Genomic DNA, 20,094 nt, shown 5'->3' with positions numbered 1-20,094 from the left:
CTTTAGGGACAGATAGCACTGTCCTCTCTCTTTAGGGACAGACAGCTCTCTCTCTTTAGGGACAGATAGCACTGTCCTCTCTCTTTAGGGACAGACAGCTCTCTCTCTTTAGGGACAGATAGCACTGTCCTCTCTCTTTAGGGACAAATAGCACTGTACTCTCTTTAGGGACAGACAGCGCTCTCTCTTTAGGGACAGATAGCTCTGTACTCTCTCTTTAGGGACAGATAGCTCTGTCCTCTCTCTTTAGGGACAGATAGCACTGTACTGTCTCTTTAGGGACAGATAGCTCTGTCCTCTCTCTTTAGGGACAGATAGCACTGTACTGTCTCTTTAGGGACAAATAGCACTGTACTCTCTTTAGGGACAGACAGCTCTCTCTCTTTAGGGACAAATAGCACTGTCCTCTCTCTTGCACAGCTGGCAGAAGCGCTCCTCTTTGGGGAGCCATGATTGTTTGTCTCGAGGGCCAGGTTGTGCTCACTGAGTCTGTAGTTGGTCAATGTAGTTCTTAGTTTGGTATCACTAACTGTGTCAGATAGTCTGCCACACTGTCCTCTCTCTTTAGGGACAAATAGCACTGTCCTCTCTCTTTAGGGACAGACAGCTCTCTCTCTTTAGGGAAAGATAGCACTGTACTCTATCTTTAGGGACAGATAGCTCTGTCCTCTCTCTTTAGGGACAGGTAGCTCTGTCCTCTCTCTTTAGGGACAGACAGCTCTCTCTCTTTAGGGACAGATAGCTCTGTACTGTCTCTTTAGGGACAAATAGCTCTGTCCTCTCTCTTTAGGGACAGACAGCTCTCTCTCTTTAGGGAAAGATAGCACTGTACTCTCTCTTTAGGGACAGATAGCTCTGTCCTCTCTCTTTAGGGACAGGTAGCTCTGTCCTCTCTCTTTAGGGACAGATAGCACTGTACTCTCTCGTTAGGGACAGATAGCTCGGTCCTCTCTCTTTAGGGACAGGTAGCTCTGTCCTCTCTCTTTAGGGACGGATAGCTCTGTCCTCTCTCTTTAGGGACAGGTAGCTCTGTCCTCTCTCTTTAGGGACAGATAGCTCTGTACTCTCTCTTTAGGGACAGATAGCTCTGTCCTCTCTCTTTAGGGACAGATAGCACTGTCCTCTCTCTTTAGGGACAGATAGCTCTGTACTCTCTCTTTAGGGACAGGTAGCTCTGTCCTCTCTCTTTAGGGACAGATAGCTCTGTCCTCTCTCTTTAGGGACAGATAGCACTGTACTCTCTCTTTAGGGACAGGTAGCTCTGTCCTCTCTCTTTAGGGACAGATAGCACTGTACTCTCTCTTTAGGGACAGATAGCTCTGTACTCTCTCTTTAGGGACAGATAGCTCTGTACTGTCTCTTTAGGGACAAATAGCACTGTACTCTCTTTAGGGACAGACAGCTCTCTCTCTTTAGGGACAGATAGCTCTGTACTCTCTCTTTATGGACAGATAGCACTGTCCTCTCTCTTTTTAGGGACAGACAGCTCTCTCTCTTTAGGGAAAGATAGCACTGTACTCTCTCTTTAGGGACAGATAGCTCTCTCTCTTTAGGGACAGATAGCTCTGTACTGTCTCTTTAGGGACAGATAGCTCTGTACTGTCTCTTTAGGGACAAATAGCACTGTACTCTCTTTAGGGACAGACAACTCTCTCTCTTTAGGGACAGATAGCTCTGTACTCTCTCTTTAGGGACAGATAGCTCTGTCCTCTCTCTTTAGGGACGGATAGCTCTGGACTCTCTCTTTAGGGACGGATAGCACTGTACTCTCTCTTTAGGGACAGATAGCACTGTACTCTCTCTTTAGGGTCAGATAGCACTGTACTCTCTCTTTAGGGACAGATAGCTCTGTCCTCTCTCTTTAGGGTCAGATAGCACTGTACTCTCTCTTTAGGGACAGATAGCTCTGTACTCTCTCTTTATGGACAGATAGCACTGAACTCTCTCTTTAGGGACAGATAGCTCTGTACTCTCTCTTTAGGGACAGATAGCACTGTCCTCTCTCTTTTTAGGGACAGACAGCATTCTCTCTTTAGGGACAGATAGCACTGTCCCCTCTCTTTAGGGACAGACAGCTCTCTCTCTTTAGGGACAGATAGCACTGTCCTCTCTCTTTAGGGACAGATAGCACTGTACTCTCTCGTTAGGGACAGATAGCACTGTCCTCTCTCTTTAGGGACAGACAGCGCTCTCTCTTTAGGGACATATAGCACTGTACTCTCTCTTTAGGGACAGACAGCTCTCTCTCTTTAGGGAAAGATAGCACTGTACTCTCTCTTTAGGGACAGACATCTCTCTTTAGGGACAGATGGCTCTGTCTTCTCTCTTTGGGGACAGACATCTCTCTTTAGGGACAGATAGCTCTGTACTCTCTCTTTAGGGACAGATAGCACTGTACTCTCTCTTTAGGGACAGATAGCACTGTACTCTCTCTTTAGGGACAGGTAGCACTGTCCTATCTCTTTTTAGGGACAGACAGCTCTCTCTCTTTAGGGACAGATAGCACTGTCCTCTCTCTTTAGGGACAGATAGCACTGTACTCTCTCGTTAGGGACAGATAGCACTGTCCTCTCTCTTTAGGGACAGACAGCGCTCTCTCTTTAGGGACATATAGCACTGTACTCTCTCTTTAGGGACAGACAGCTCTCTCTCTTTAGGGAAAGATAGCACTGTACTCTCTCTTTAGGGACAGACATCTCTCTTTAGGGACAGATGGCTCTGTCTTCTCTCTTTAGGGACAGACATCTCTCTTTAGGGACAGATAGCTCTGTACTCTCTCTTTAGGGACAGATAGCACTGTACTCTCTCTTTAGGGACAGATAGCACTGTACTCTCTCTTTAGGGACAGATAGCACTGTACTCTATCTTTAGGGATAGGTAGCTCTGTACTCTCTCTTTAGGGACAGATAGCACTGTACTCTCTCTTTAGGGACAGATAGCTCTGTCCTCTATCTTTAGGGACAGATAGCACTGTACTCTCTCTTTAGGGACAGATAGCACTGTCCTCTCTCTTTTTAGGGACAGACAGCTCTCTCTCTTTAGGGACAGATAGCTCTGTCCTTTCTCTTTAGGGACAGGTAGCTCTGTCCTATCTCTTTACAGACAGATAGCACTGTCCTCTCTCTTTAGTGAAAGACATCTATCTTTAGTGACAGATAGCTCTGTATTCTCTCTTTAGGGACAGATAGCTCTGTACTCTCTCTTTAGGGACAGATAGCTCTGTCCTCTCTCTTTAGGGACAGATAGCACTGTACTCTCTCTTTAGGGACAGATAGCTCTGTCCTCTCTCTTTATGGACAGATAGCTCTGTACTCTTTCTTTAGGGACAGATAGCACTGTACTCTCTCTTTAGGGACAGATAGCTCTGTACTCTCTCTTTAGGGACAGATAGCACTGTACTCCCTCTTTAGGGTCAGATAGCACTGTCCTCTCTCTTTAGGGACAGATAGCTCTGTACTCTCCCTTTACACACTAAAAACTCCTGGGTTATTTTTTCAACCCAGTTTCTGGGTTATTTGTGTTGGGTCAAAATTATGGGTTATTTTTTCAGAGAGTAACCATTTTCTGTGTTATACGGCTAATATTTTGACCCAATGCCTGGGTTGGTTTGGTTTCTGGGTTATCTTTCAAAGAGTAACCCATGATCTGGGTTATAGGGTTCTCTCTCTCTCTCTCTCTCTCTCTCTCTCTCTCTCTCTTTCTCTACAATGTATTTTTCCACACACATGAGTCATGACATGACATGAAAGAGCGAAAAACATGACATAAAAGCATATAAAATCATTCATTTTGAAAAATGGTGGAGGAAGGCAGTCGCTCGACAGGTGTTGCTGCAACTTTCCTAAAACAAACTGGGAGACCGCCAGATGATTTTTTTGCAAATGGAATTTCTGCATCTTGGAACCCACGCATCAAACACACTAAAACAGAGAACTCATTACATCTCCGGGTAACTCTGTTTGTGTTGTTTCTCCTATTGACACAACTGTGGGGATCTCGTGAACGCAAACGCCATACTTTGTTGAAGGTCACTGCGTTTGCAGACATAGTCGTGCCAATACCACTTGCTTCATGGTGCCAATACACCACATACTCAAACGTTTTAAATGACGGGCGAGCATGTACTCGTAGCGCGCTGCGTGAGCGGCGCTTCTCCAGAGGGATGGTACCAGCAAGTCGGACTCGAGGATATTCTGTCTTTTTCTGCACGGTTCTACTTCTATGTGGGGATATTCGTCTAAACCCCGGGCCTTTGGATTATCAAGATTGTGTGGACACTCTACAATCAGCTGTTCCCATTCATGGGGTGGAAGCGTCGCTGACCTATATTCAAGGCTCCAGCGTGGGAAAACGAGGTAACCTCCTGACAAACTCGGCTCCTAAGTTCATTCCTGAGAAAATATTAACATCAGTGATCCAAGCAAAGTCAGCAGCAACTGCAAATGCTGCCGCCTTACTTAAACAGCAGCAAATGAAACTGTTTCAGACTGTGAATCACGTGAGCGTGCTTTGGAAACCGAAAATGAAGCCGAAGGGAATTTTCAGAGGACATTTAAACATCCGCAGCATTGCTTCAAAGACTGAGCAGATCGAACATTTGTTAACGGACTCATATCTTAATTATCTTTGCTTAACAGAAATTTGGTTAACTCCTACTACTCCCTCTTCTATAGTGAAAGTGTCGGGATACACTTTGTATAGACACGACAGAAACAAGGGTAAAGGTGGCGGTGTGCTGATTCACGTAAAAGATCACATCCAAAGTAAACAACTGGACATCAGTGATTGTAACTTGGAGTGTGTGGAGATTAGTATTACTTTGTCTCCTCAAATGACTTTCTGTGTATTAGCAATTTATCGACCTCCTAAAGCTACTAATGATTTATTTATTTCTCTTGGAAATTTACTTAAACAATGTGATGGAAAAGAAGTCATTCTTTTAGGTGACTTTAATTTAAATTGGTTGGAGAAATCATGTAGAAACAAACTTAAAGAAATAACAAAATCTTTTCAAATGACACAACTATTAAGTAAACCAACTTGTATAACAAGATCTTCTCAAACCTTAATAGATTTAATATTGACAAATAAACCCGAGAAAATAATTAAAATTTATAGTCTAATTACAGGTATGTCTGATCACAATTTAACTCGAGTAGCTAGAAAATTGATAAAAACAAGATGCAAGAACGAAATTCCAATGAATTGTAAAATGTCTATCACACTCATTCCAACGAAAAATTCACAACTGGTTGAAAAAGATTTAAAACAAACAAAGTGGGCAGACATCTTGGAGAAAAAAATCTTGTGAACAGGGCTGTCATGATCTCACGTTGGCTGTAAATGACATCTTAACCAAATATACAAAAAATAAGCAAAGAAAGCGATATGCAAAACGACATTTGCCATGGTTCAACAAAATCAATTGGGATATGATGAAAAAGCGAGATGTGGCGCTAAAGAAATGTCTAAAATCAGGACTAACAATGGATCGATTTGCCTTTACAAGTCAAAGAAATAAAGTTACAGCTGAGCTTAGAAAGGCCAAAGCTAGTTTTTTTCTTGAAATCATTAGAAATTTACAAGGTAATAGTAGAATAATATGGAAAACTATTGATAAATTAATTGGAAAAGAAAAGTCAAAATGTGACAATATTTGTCTCAATATTAATGGAAAAATTGTTGATGACTCTTTTGCAATAGCAGCAAATTTTAATGAATATTTTTTAAACAGTGTCCAAAAACTGGCTCAGAATTTTCAATTTGCTCATCCTTCTCTCATAATCAATGACAAATCTGATTTTAATCTTAGCTTAATAACTACAACTAAAGTTGAAAAAATAATTACTGTGCTAAACAGCAGCAAAGCAAAAGATATTTATGGATTTGATACTTCTTTTTTGAAACAACATAAGGACATCTTCTCTGATCCGTTGACAACAATGATCAATCAATCAATTAGTAAGGGTATTTTTCCAGCAGCCCTAAAACCTGCGATTGTCACTCCTATATTTAAATCTGGAAACAAACAAGACATGAAAAATTATCGTCCAATAAGCATCCTTCCAGCTGCATCAAAAGTGCTCGAGAAGACGGTGGCGGAGCAACTTACCACCCACTTTGACTCACAATCTCTCTTAAATTCAATGCAATTTGGTTTCAGACGTAAATATTCAACAGACCTTGCCTGTTGTTACTTCCTGGAAACTGTCAGGGCAAATGTGGATCAGGGAAGGGTGGTGAGAGCAGTATTCCTTGATCTGCGTAAAGCTTTTGATACTGTCAATCACCAGATACTTTAAAGGAAATTAAATCAATAGAGTCTCTCTGAGCACACTCAAAACTGGATATTATTTGAGCGACTGACATCAGTGTGTACAAGTGTATAACATCAACTCTGCGTTTAGAGCCACCTCGATGGGAGTGCCGCAAGGGTCTATTTTGGGACCCTTGCTTTTTAGCATCTATATAAATGACCTCCCTACAGTGTGTTCTGACGTTGACGTAATCATGTACGCTAATGATACGGTGATCTTCACTTTTGGGGATAATGAGCTGGAGGTTACTTACAAATTACCAAAAGAGATGCAAAAAGTCGCAGAATGGTTGCAGACGTCGTGTCTGACCTTAAACGTTGATAAAACGGTCTCAATGTTTTTTTCAAATGAACGTAAATTACAACTAACCCAAGAAATTCAAGTAAATGGACAAAAAATTAAAAATGTAAGTGAAACAAAGTATTTAGGTCTATTACTTGATTCGAACCTTGGTTTTAAAAGTCACGTAAAAAAAATTGGTAATAAATTGAAATTTAATTTGATGAACTATAAACATATTAGAAATTCATTAACTACAGGAACCCCAAACATATACCTCAATACTATGATTGTTCCACAACTTCTGTATTGCATGTCTAGTTGGTCTCAGGTGTGTAAAACATTGTTAAAATTACTTGAATCATTATATAAAAGGGCCATAAAAATTCATGATAAAAAGTCTCGCCAGTATCATCACTGTAAAATACAAAGTAAATATAACATTTTTAGTTTTGAAAACCTTATTAAATGTAATCAAATTTCTGCTCTATTTAAAATTATCCATAACATCGCTGCGCCCCCTTTGAGAAAATTTGTCACATTAAATTCGGAGAGAATTTCTAGAGCCACACATTCGACAGTCAGAGGAGAGTGCAGCGTTCCAAGATGTAGAACCACATATGGTCAACAATCGTTCTCTTATAAAGCAGCGAGCCTTTGGAACACTCTTCCAAACGAAATTATTTCATGCACAAATTATTGTACTTTTACACGCCTGACCAAACAGTGGTTATTATCAAAGCAAACCTGTAGCACTGAATGACTGTGATATGAACAATGTAAACTGTGAGTGAGTGATAGATTCCTGAAGTGGAGAGTGTTTTTTATGATGTGAGTGAAGTAATGCTTTCATGTATTTTATGAACTTTTGTAAGTATAACATCAACCTGTCCAGGGACTGCGGGTGGAAATTAACATTTTTTACTATAACCTGGCACATGACATCTCTTCTTTTTTAGACTAATGTTTTTTGTGCATTGTCCCTTATTAAATAAAGAAATAAATCAACATTACATCAGATCATATCATATGTGTATAAGTTTAGCTTAGTTTAAAAACAGTCTAACGGTTTTATAATAATAGCCTGTTGATTTAGGTTCGTTTTATTCAAGTAACATTATAAAATATAAATACAACATGATTTGCGTTGCAAATAGATACCAGCAAAGGACTATGGCAGGCGGAGACAGAAACACATTGAGGAGTGCGCTCTATCTGGCACCCCGCCCACTAGATCTTCACACAGGAATAAAAACGAGTGCACCTCTTCAACTGGCGTAACCCTCTCGGTGAGTTGTCTTGACATCGGACCAGCTTATTTTCACCTCTAAACGACACTTTGGTTCCTGTGCTTGTTTAAACAGTACTTCTAGAATAAACTCTCTTACGTTCCATTAGCTAACGTAACTTAACTAGCTAGCTAGCTAGCTTATGAAGAGTAACTGGCATTTCACTTAATTAACGTTATTTCAAAGGAGTAGTTAATGGAGACATGTCAATGCTGTATCGTTGTTATCTATCTATCTATGTCTGTTTGCACATTCAAATTTACGTTATCTAAGTAAGTAAGTTATCGGTTTTCTTTTTTATTAAGATGTATCTGAGTCACTGTATGCTACATTGGCTGGCTGGCTAGCTAGCTAGCTAGGTTAATGCTACGACAAATGTTAGCACACTAAAATGTAGCTAACATTTATTTAGCTAGCTCGGTTTAAGGAGATGTTTATGAATGAAACGTTACTAACGATAGCTAATCCACTGACCGTTAGTAACGTACGGACATTATTATTATTGGATATTTTCTTGCTGAAAAGTGAACATGCAGAAAAAGGAGGAAAATTTGTATTCAGCTATCATGTAGCGTATTTTGAATGCTCACGTTTCCATATTGCATGTATTTTTAACTTTTTGTGTAACATTAATAAAAGTTATGTATTAAGTACTTCATGTAGTTCCTTTGAAATAAAAAATGCAAAAATGTAATGCTGACAAATCGCCAGTTCCCGCCCAGGGCTGTGGTGTACAGAGCATACACCACAGCCCCGGGCTAAACTCCGGGCTAAACTCCTAGAGTTTACAGAGAAAACTTCCAGGGAGTTGTGTATAACTAAGAGCGATTTATACACAACTCCCTGGAAGTTTTCTCTGTAAATATACTTTTATGGATGAATATACAGAACAAATTTGTAGAGTAGATCACACTTGTTTTTAAAGGAGGGAATTTTGGACAGCCAAGAAAAAAAACTCTATTGTTTTTTTAGGTATAGCCTTTTACATAAATCACGCTTTGAGAAAATGGACCCACACATACACTATTCAGATACTTAATATCAAATGGTTTATTTGGGCAACAAATAAACTTACTGTACTGTATGTGTTCTTAATGTGAAGCTGTGTGTGTTTCCTTGAGATCTGGATCTTTTTTGAAAGGTCATTGTCTTTGTCTTTTGAGTGTTTACTGCCAGGGTCCAGGTCTGGCAGTTACGGTGGCCGGGAAGTGCAATGCAACATTACAAAGAATGAAACACTTTTACAAAGCTCGAGACAAATTTACATTTTGGAAAACAAATTTACATTTTGGAAAACAAATTTACATTTTGGAAAACAAATTTACATTTTGGAAAACAAATTTACATTTTGGAAAACAAAATAACATTTTAGAAAACAAATTTACATTTTGGAAAACAAATTTACATTTTGGAAAACAAATTTACATTTTGGAAAACAAAATAACATTTTAGAAAACAAATTTACATTTTGGAAAAAAAAATAACATTTTCGAAAACAAATTTACATTTTAGAAAACAAATTTACATTTTGGAAAACAAAATAACATTTTAGAAAACAAATTTACATTTTCGAAAACAAATTTACATTTTAGAAAACAAATTAACAAGATGCAAAACACTTTTACCAGTCCCGAAACAAATTTACAAATGACAGATTCTTCACGGAAAGGGAATGTACCACATACCGGAAGTGATGAGGTGTTGTTGGTGAGCGCAGTCAATTTGTGTTGTTGTGAGTAGGTATATGGCGTGAATGAAGTTTATGGTGACTTTACGTGTGGTTGGTGTGGCGGGTTTTTTATGTGCCGGGACCTGACGGAAACATTGGAAAAACAGGGAACGATGTCGACAGCCGCGGCCGGATCCGAAGCGCTACAGCAGGGGGCAGCTGAGTCCGTCTGCAGCTGCAGGACCTGGAGCTCACTGCCCATTCCTGGGAGCCAAAACCGACACCACGCAGCTGGAGACCCAGGCCGTATTGCTGGGCCCGCTGGAGGGAAGGGAAGCCCGGGAGAATCAGATCCAGGACTGAACGGGCCGACTGTCACAGCCTGCTGAAGTTTAAAATACAGGTTTCCTAAAGGGAGTCTGGCGGGACTCGGACTGTGGACGCCGAACCCGACCTTAAAGTCTCGTTAAATAAATAAATACATGCAGAAATAAATGAATCATTAGTGTTTAAACTTCACTTTGAAGCAGAACCTCTTAGTTCAGAAGGGTGAAGTTTCCGTTTGTACTCATCTGTGAACTGATTATAATAAATATTCTTTGTATTAACACATTAATTAGTCTCTTTGTCTTTTTGTTTAAAAAACTAGAACATCGCGAATTTTGACGATTTATAGTGATTTTATTTCCGTTAGACCTTTGCCTACATTGGCGCTGATGCATTAAGGACGGCCCATAGACAGTATATAAAGGGAGTGCCTCCCCTGTTCCAAGATGGGCGTTCTATTGACCATTCGATCCATAACTGCCGTAGTCAAGGCGACATGTATACAACACCTCATCACTTCCGGTATGTGGTACATTCCCTTTCCGTGAAGAATCTGTCATTTGTAAATTTGTTTCGGGACTGGTAAAAGTGTTTTGCATCTTGTTAATTTGTTTTCGAAAATGTAAATTTGTTTTCGAAAATGTAAATTTGTTTTCTAAAATGTTATTTTGTTTTCCAAAATGTAAATTTGTTTTCTAAAATGTAAATTTGTTTTCGAAAATGTTATTTTGCTTTTCAAAAATGTAATTTGTTTTCTAAAATGTTATTTTGTTTTCCCAAAATGTAAATTTGTTTTCTAAAATGTAAATTTGTTTTCCGAAAATGTTATTTTGTTTTCCAAAATGTAAATTTGTTTTCTAAAATGTTATTTTGTTTTCCAAAATGTAAATTTGTTTTCTAAAATGTTATTTTGTTTTCCAAAATGTAAATTTGTTTTCTAAAATGTCATTTTGTTTTCCAAAATGTAAATTTGTTTTCTAAAATGTTATTTTGTTTTCCAAAATGTAAATTTGTTTTCTAAAATGTTATTTTGTTTTCCAAAATGTAAATTTGTTTTCTAAAATGTTATTTTGTTTTCCAAAATGTAAATTTGTTTTCTAAAATGTTATTTTGTTTTCCAAAATGTAAATTTGTTTTCCAAAATGTAAAAGTGTTTCATTCTTTGTAATGTTGCATTGCACTTCCCGGCCACCGTAGGCAGTACTGCTCCAGCAGGTCCATGTTCTGCTGTAAGCCCTGTTCTTTAGGGGACAACAGAACCAGGTCATCTGCATAGAGCAGAAACTTGATCTCAGAGTCATGTAGAGTGAGACCAGGTGCTGCTGATTTATCTAGGATGGTGGCCAGTTGGGTAAATGTAAGCGATGTCACACATTTTTTGGCTACAACATGCTTTGTCACATACAGCAAACATCTCCTCACTATCTGCTAGCTGCCTGTCCCCTGAACACACTGTAAAAAACATAGAGAAAACAGATTAAGTGAATATTCATACGGGTATGGGAAGTCTCATTAATATTCAAAAGGTCATATACATGTCTCCTATTGGCTAGCCATGGGTAGAGTGCTCCTATCGGCTGGCCATGGGTAGAAGGCTCCTATTGGCTAGCCATGGGTAGAGTGCTCCTATTGGCTAGCCATGGGTAGAGGGCTCCTATTGGCTAGCCATGGGTAGAGTGCTCCTATTGGCTAGTCATGGGTAGAGTGGACGCAGCCAATGGCTACTGTCAGTCGAAATCAAAGGTAACATGAAAATATCTCTACTTTACCTACATGTCTTTACATCCAGAACTTACCAGACTTTTGTGTCCGTTCTTCATAAATAATAATAATAATAATAATATAGCCTAATAATGCGTCTTTGCATTGACTTTGTATGTAATCGTGTCGCCGAAAACACTTTGCCTGCCTGTCTGTCTTTCTGTCTTCCTGTCTTCCTGCCTGTCTGTCTGTCTGTCTGTCTGTCTGTCTGTCTGAAACCTTTATTTAAACTGGAACAGAGACAGTCCAAGCTGTGGCTCGGGGCCCTGAAGAGTAAATGTAAAAAATAAATGTAACGGCAATGTTCATCCAACTATGAATCAATAAAGGTTTCTTTGCTACTACTGCTGGAAATCAAGGTATCCCAGGTACTTCTCTACAACAACTGTGACTTGTTATGGTCACTGATGTTTTCTCACATTTACAGAGGTAATCTGCTTATTGTCGTATATATATATATATATATATATATATATATATATATATATATATATATATATATATATATATATATATATACAGTACAGGCCAAAAGTTTGGATACACCTTCTCATTCACTGTGTTTCCTTTATTTTCATGACTATTTACATTGTAGATTTTCACTGAAGGCATCAAAACTATAAATGAACACATATGGAATTATGTACTTGACAAAAAAGTGTGAAATAACTGAAAACATGTCTTATATTTTACATTCCTCAAAGTAGCCACCCTTTGCTTTTTTGATAGCGCTGCAAACCCTTGGTGAGCTTCATGAGGTAGTCACCTGAAATGGTTTTCACTTCACAGGTGTGCCTTGTCAGGGTTAATTAGTGGAATTGTTTCCCTTATTAATGGGGTTGGGACCATCAGTTGTGTTGTGCAGAAGTCAGGTTGATACACAGCCGACAGCCCTATTGGACAACTGTTAGAATTCATATTATGGCAAGAACCAATCAGCTAAGTAAAGAGAAACGAGTGGCCATCATTACTTTAACAAATGAAGGTCAGTCAGTCCGGAAAATTGCGATAGTAAGTTGCATTCTCGCGAGAATGTTTACATCCGCTGTATACAGCATAGACATACACGTAGATAGCTGAAAATGCGTACAGGTAACACGCCATTTGGCTTTAGGAAAAGTGGCGTGTATGTTTATGCAAAGTCATGATGCCATGTTGACTTGAGCGTGTCTGTGAACTGCATCCTGAGATGCTCTGGGTGCTCTTTTAGGGGCCGTCCACACGGAAACGCCATTTGGTGCAAACCAACCCCGTCTCACGCCAGGTCGTAAAATAGTCACGTTATTTAGATTTACTGATTGTTTACAGGTCACGATTTTGACATTTATTACGTGTACAGGTCATGATTTTTTAACCTGCTCTGGGGGACGCAACAACGGGGAAATGAGGCACCACAACAACGGGACGGTTGAAAAGAAGAAAGAGGAAAGGAACCGTCACAGCGGTCTCCGTGGTGAAAGTCCTGTGTTGTTTGACTCATCCTCCCCCCGACCAACCTCCCTAATCGAATATTCATCTTATCAATACTACTCACTACAGTCATCGTTCTGTGATCACGAAATATGCTTCCCATTGAAATACATTGCTTCAAAATTCCTAATCACCACACGAAAAAAACGACATGATCGTGTCCTGTCCACGACTCAATAGATTCAAGAACGTGACCGTATCACGAACTGCCGTGAAACCGGGCTGTGTAAATGCACAAGTTTTAAATTGTTTTGGCCAATCTGAGACTTTTTTGAAACTTTGTTCCAGGGTGAAAAAATTTGAAAATGCCGCCCTCGTAGCTTCGTTTGGACGGCGAAGCGTATCGATGATGGCATCGCCACTCACTTCGACCTCTAGCCTTCGACCTCTTACCCCGAGACGATGTCTCATATCAACAACAACAAGAACAACACCTACATAAACATGCATCGTCCTAATGCCCACAACCACACGGCACTGTAGCATATAGCTAGCTAGCTTGTGTTTGGTTTCTTCTTCTACTGTCTGTTTGTATACAGCACGTAAGCTGTGTTTGTGTGTGTGTGTGTGTGTGTGTGTGTGTGTGTGTGTGTGTGTGTGTTGTGTGTGTGTAAAATGGGCAGAAGAGAGTTGGTGCAATAAGTTAAAGTTTTGTACACAGTGTTTGAGGTGAATAAAATTAGATTTTAACTGGGTCGGGGTTAGGGTGTGACACAAATTTCTTAATGCCTGTGTGTGTGTGTGTGTCTGTCTGTCTGTCTGTCTGTGTCTGTGTGTGTGTGTGTGTGTGTGTGTGTGTGTGTGTGTGTGTGTGTGTGTGTGTCTGTGTGTGAGGGACCTTGTGCCCTCGTCTGTCCCTAACGATTATATAAGTCAGATCAGGACAGAAACAGCACTGTTAATATAATAATACTGTCTCTCTCTCTCTCTCTCTGTCTCTCTGTCTCTCTCTCTCTGTCTCTCTCTCTCTCCCTCTCTCTCTCTCTCTCTCTCTCTCTCTCTCTCTCTCTCTCTCTCCCTCCCTGCCTGTCTCCCTCTCTCTGTCCCTCCCTGCCTGTCTCCCTCTCTCTCATGTGTAACCCTAACCCAGAGTAACGTGAGATCACTGTGACAGGTGTGTGTCTCCATGGTAACGTGAGATCACTGTGACAGGTTAGTGTCTCCATGGAGACAGACAGGTTGGAGTCAAAGAGGAAATATTCAAACTTTTCTCTCAAACATCCTTCAAAACACAAACCCTCCTCTCTATAGAGAGAAGAATGACCTTTCACAAGCTGACCTATATGGGCTGAAATATGTGCCACCAGAAAACTGAATTTCAATCATTCATATTTGAATTTGAATTGCTAAACTTGAATAATTGCATTGAAAAACTGAATTTGAATAACGAAATTTGAAATTCTATTGTTTAATTTGAATCATTGCATTGAAAAACTGAATCTGAATCTGATCCTCACTGAAATTCAACTCTCTGTATATATCCTCACATTCAGTTCTCACAAGATCAGATCACCAAATTCAATTTCAAGTTACTGAGACAGACATCCGGGGAGTTGGAGGAGGAAGGAAGAGCAATCGAGCGCAGATCGATAGATAGAGTTCAGTGGCGCAGGATTATCAGCGCTAAAGATACTAAACTGTAGCTAGTTGTGCTGCTTATGGATGTTCGAACGACAAAAACTAAGAAAAACAAACAGCACAGGTGAGAATGTGTTTTATGATATATATATATATATATATGCCGCCTTGGACCTGCAATCTGATCTCCGGCCGTGGAAGGCGGAGAGCTCCGTGGCCGGCGACAGCGTCTCTTCCCCCGGGCAGGAACACCGCTTCGCCTCGCTGCTGCGCCGGTCCCCGCTGATCCAGATCGGACCGGCCAAAGACAGAGTGGTGATAAAGAGGATCTTACACATAATCCAGGATGACCTGTACATTAGGGTGACCAGATGAGAATAGGTAAAATTCGGGATGAGACGGGGGGGTGCATTGGTGTTTTTAATGTTCTATCAGAGTCAAAAAAAAAACATATCGGCCTACCATTAAAAAAATTTAGGTTTGATTAAAGTTGTATGTTAAACAAGATGAAGAATTGTTTTTTGGAAAGCGTGGCTATACGTGGCTATATGTAGTTTGTTGCTAGCATGCAACCTGACGTCGGATCCCCCCCTGTGTGAAACACCAAACTCCTTCCTTCATACATTGAAAACGCTTTGTTTGCATCACGCTAAACTGCAGTAATCCAGGGGTATTTCCCTACCCAGTCCTCCTGGTACCTGCAGAGACGTTTTTGCATTTTAGCTACGTGTTGATCTTGATCGGGTCCCGGGACACCAGCCAATGAGCAGCCGACGGGAGCTGGCTGCAGGATGACTCAATCACCACGAACAGTTTTTAATCTTCTATCAGACTGGAACTACTGGAGAGTCAAAAAAAAAAAAAAAAATAGTCGAGAGTCTGCTTTTGAGACTTTGCTCTAAATTTCGGGACAATTAGGGCAGGATTTGGGGTTCGGGACAACTGCTTGGATTTCGGGACTGTCCCAAATTTTTCAGGACGTCTGGTCACCGTACTGTACGTATATATTCGGCAGGAAGTTCAACTGCGTTTGTCGGTGGCCGGCAGACTGAGAGAAGCTAGAGCGGGGCAGCAGAGTCCGTCTGCGGCTTCAGGATCTGGAGCTCAGTGCCCGCTTCCTGGGAGCCAAAACCGACACCACGCAGCTGGAGACCCGGGCCGTACTGCTGGGCCCGCTAGAGGCAAGGGAAGCCCGGGAGAACCAGAACCAGGACTGAGTGGAGCGGACTGTCACCGCCTGCTGAAGTTTAAATTAAAGGTTTCCAAAAGGGAGTCTGGTGGGACTCGGACTGTGGACGACGAAACCTGACTTTGAGTCTCGTTAAATAAATAAATAAATGCAGAAATAAACCGTGGAGGGGTGAGACTGGACATCTCAGTCTGTTTAAACTTCACTTTGAAGCAGAAACTCTTATTTCAGAATGGTTTCTGTTTGGACTCAGATCTGTGAACTGATTATAATAAATATTCTTAACATATTAATTAGTCTCTTTGTTTTGTTTGTTACTGCACATTATTATAAAGCTACACTTTTAAATCACAAACAAAACTAACTTTAATATTTTTATAAACGCTGTAAGAAATGAGACAAACAATCAGATATTAGAGTTGATGAAAGAACTCAAATAATAATTTACTATTTTGTGTTTTAATGTGGAAACATGTTGTATAAACTCAGGGGACTGGCTCTTACATCACCTTGTATTGCAGCATTGCTGATGTACAAAGTAAACCATTCAAATATTTAAATGAATTAACATGTAATTTTAAATATGGATAGCCACACCATTGTAGGCATTTTGCATGCAGTAGGCTAGGCTAAGGGAAGTAGCGATAGTTCATTTTAAGATTACTTAAGTGGAAGAATGTGACTAATAATTAACTAATAAAAAAACTAGGCCTACTAGCACTATAGGCATTATATTTTGAACATGAAGTATATTAATATCAAAAGCATTTTCTCTGGACTCGATCAAAAATACATGTCTGACAAACTAGAAAATCGTATGAGATGTTGACGATTTATGATTTTATTTCAGTTAGACCTTTGCTCTACATTGACATCAGCGTCAATGTAGAACTGTGGCTTCCCCGCGCCAAGATGACGGCTCTATTGATACATTCGTTCCAATGAACGAATGTTGAGTCTCTTGGTCAAGGCAAGCACTTCTTCCTCGTTTCATGGCAGCTTCTGTACTCCAAAACGTAGGTGCTGATTGGCCGAAGAGGAGTACTGTGTATCTGCGCCACTGAACTCTATCTATCGATTTGCGCTTGACTGCTCTTCCTTCATCCTCCAACTGTCTGTCTCAGTAACTTGAAATTGAATTTGGTGATCTGAATCTGAATTGTGAGAACTGAATGTGAGGATATATAGAGAGTTGAATTAAATTTGACTGGACTTCAGTTCCAAACGAATAAATTAAATTTCAAATTATGTGATTCAAATTCAGTTTTTCAATGCAATGATTCAAGTTTAGCAATTCAAATTAAAATTTAAATGATACAAATTCAGTTTCTGGTGGCACATAATTCAGCCCATAGACCTAACACACACACACACACACACACACACACACACAGACAGACAGACAGACATACACAGACACACACACACAAATACAAAGACAAACACACACACATACATACACATACAGACAGACACACACACACACACACACACACACACACACAGACACACACACAGACAGACACACACACACACACACACACACACACACACACACACACACACATACACAGACACACACAGACACACACACACACACACACACACACACACAGACCCTCTCTCCCCTCTCTCTCTACTACTTGTCTGTGGCACTTGTAGGTTGCCACAGACAGTTCTTTTCTCCTAAGGTAGTTCTGGCATAGCTTGGACTTATGTTTTGGGTCATTATCTTGCTGTAGGATGAACCCCTGACCAACTAGGCCATACCAGAGGGTACTGCATGGCGCTGCTAATGCTGTGGTAGCCGTTTTGGTTCAGGGTGCCTTTCACTCTGTACAAATCACCAACCATGGATCCAGTAAAACAGCCCCAAACCATCACGCTTCCTCCTCCATATTTGACAGTTGATGTCACACACTGAGGAACCATCCTTTCACCTACTCGATGGCGTACAAAAATCCTGCGTGATGAACCGAAGATTTCAAATTTTGATTCATCACTCCATAACACCTTCTTCCAGTCTTCAGTAGTCCATTGACGATGTTTCTTGGCCCAGGCCAGCCTCTTTTTCTTATTCTGACGTCTTAGCAATGGCTTTCTTGCTGCAACTCGACCTATCAAATCTGCAGCTCCAAGTCTTCTCTTTCCAGTTGAAACTGAGACTTGCTGATTACGACCACTATTAAGCTGTGCTTGAAGCTGTTGTCCTGTGAGCCGCCTATCACGCAAGCTGTTGACTCTCAGAAACTTGTCTTCTGATTCTGTTGTGGCTTTGGGTCTGCCAGACCTCTTCCTGTCAGAGTTTCCCCCAGTTCCTAAGTGCCTTTTGATGGTGAAGAATACTGTACTCACTGACACCTTGACTTTCTTCGCAATTTCTATGTAGGAAAGACTGACATTCTTAAGTGTTATGATGGTCTGTCTCTCTTCCATTGTTAATTGCCTTTTTCCCGCCATTTTTATAGCAACACACTACTTTCTGCAGTACAATACTGTTCATATAATGCTCACGAGGGTACGGTACCACAGTGTGTTCCAACAATACTTTTATACAAACAGACAGAGGGGGTTGTAAGTAATCCAGACCAGTGTTAACACCTGGGGGAATTGGTAGCACAAACTTTCAAAGCTTGATCAACCTCCATTGCTGCAGAATAGCTTCATATTGTTTACCCATTTCTTGTTCCCTGAAAAAGGCCTTTTTGTAAAATACTGAAATTTACATTATTTTTCCTTTTTGGGTAACCTTACTTTTTTTTAACCTCAGGCAGTTCACCACTTACATTTGTACCATTTCAAACTATTCATTGGACTTGAACTGCTAATATTTCAATACAATTGGGTGGTATATATATAGTTAGGGTTATTTATTTTGCTTTTTGTTTGCTGGCCTGAATTACCATACCGGCTTGAATTGTCGAGATTTATTTTTGCTTTCTTATTTTGGCATACATTTTGAGTTGATGGCAGATCTGGTGGGGCTACTCTGTGGGAGTGATACCTCTCTGGTCTTAACCATCTTTGTCTTGAGTTGATGGTAGATCTGGTGGGACTACTCTGTGGGAGTGTGACCTCTCTGGTCTTAACCATCTTTGTCTTGAGTTGATAACAGATCTGGTGGGGCTACTCTGTGGGAGTGTGACCTCTCTGGTTGATCTGGTCCACCTGGGAGCTGGGAGCTAGTGGGGATAAAGCTCCACCTGGTCAGACTACATGCTCTCTCTTCACTGACATCACCATGGCCTGATCACCCCCGCCATATCTTTTTCTGGGTTTATTTCAGTTACAGAGACAAACCTTGTACATTACCAAAGATATGTTTGGTTTGTTCTTTTGTAACGACACTGTGGACAAAACTTAAACTTATTGCACCAACTCTGCTCCGTTTGCATACAACACATCTGTTTCCTCTTTCTCTATCTCTCTTCTGCCCACTTTCCACAAAAACACACACACACACACACATACACACACACACAACCCCCCCAACACACACACATGCACACACACAGACACACACATACACACACACACAACCCCCCCAACACACACACATGCACACACACAGACACACACACACACACACACATATACACACTAAAAAACCCTGGGTTATTTTTTCAACCCATTTCTGGGTTATTTGTGTTGAGTTAAAATTATGGGTTATCTTTTCAGAGAATAACCATTTTCTGGGTTATAGGGCTAATATTTTGACCCAATTGGTTGTTTGGGTTTCTGGGTTATTTTTCAAAGTGTAACCCATGTTCTGGGTCATAGGGTTGGCTCTCTCTCTCTCTCTGTCTCTCTGTCTCTCTCTCTCTATGTATCTCTCTGTCTCTCTCTCTCTGTCTCTCTCTTCTATGTATCTCTCTCTCTGTATCTCTCTCTCTCACTCTCTCTCTGTCTCTCTCTGTCTCTCTCTCTCTGTTTCTCTCTCTTTCTCTCTCTATCTCTCTAGTTTATAATATGAACAATCATAAGAATAAATACAAATAAATAAGTTCATATATTACATCCTTGCACAACAAATGTCACAGTGTGTTTAAGTACCTCTCAGAGGTTACCATGACTTTTTTTTAACCTCAGGCAGTTCACCACTTACCTTTATACCATTTCAAACTATTCATTGGACTTGAACTGCTAATATTTCAATACAATTGGGTGGTATATATATAGTTAGGGTTATTTATTTTGCTTTTTGTTTGCTGGCCT

The 20,094-nt window shown here is 40.4% G+C and overlaps 1 pseudogene; it reads left to right on the top strand.

The window, feature by feature from the left end:
• The first annotated feature begins 14,849 nt into the window (after window positions 1-14,849).
• LOC120572650 lies at window positions 14,850-15,918 on the top strand (annotated as a pseudogene).
• Window positions 15,919-20,094: the final 4,176 nt, after the last annotated feature.

This window comes from Perca fluviatilis, chromosome 14 (assembly GCF_010015445.1).
Source record: "Perca fluviatilis chromosome 14, GENO_Pfluv_1.0, whole genome shotgun sequence".
Classification (NCBI taxonomy): Eukaryota; Metazoa; Chordata; class Actinopteri; order Perciformes; family Percidae; genus Perca; species Perca fluviatilis.
The sequence above is the reverse complement of the archived record's forward strand: the minus strand, read 5'-3'. Positions and strand labels throughout refer to the sequence as shown.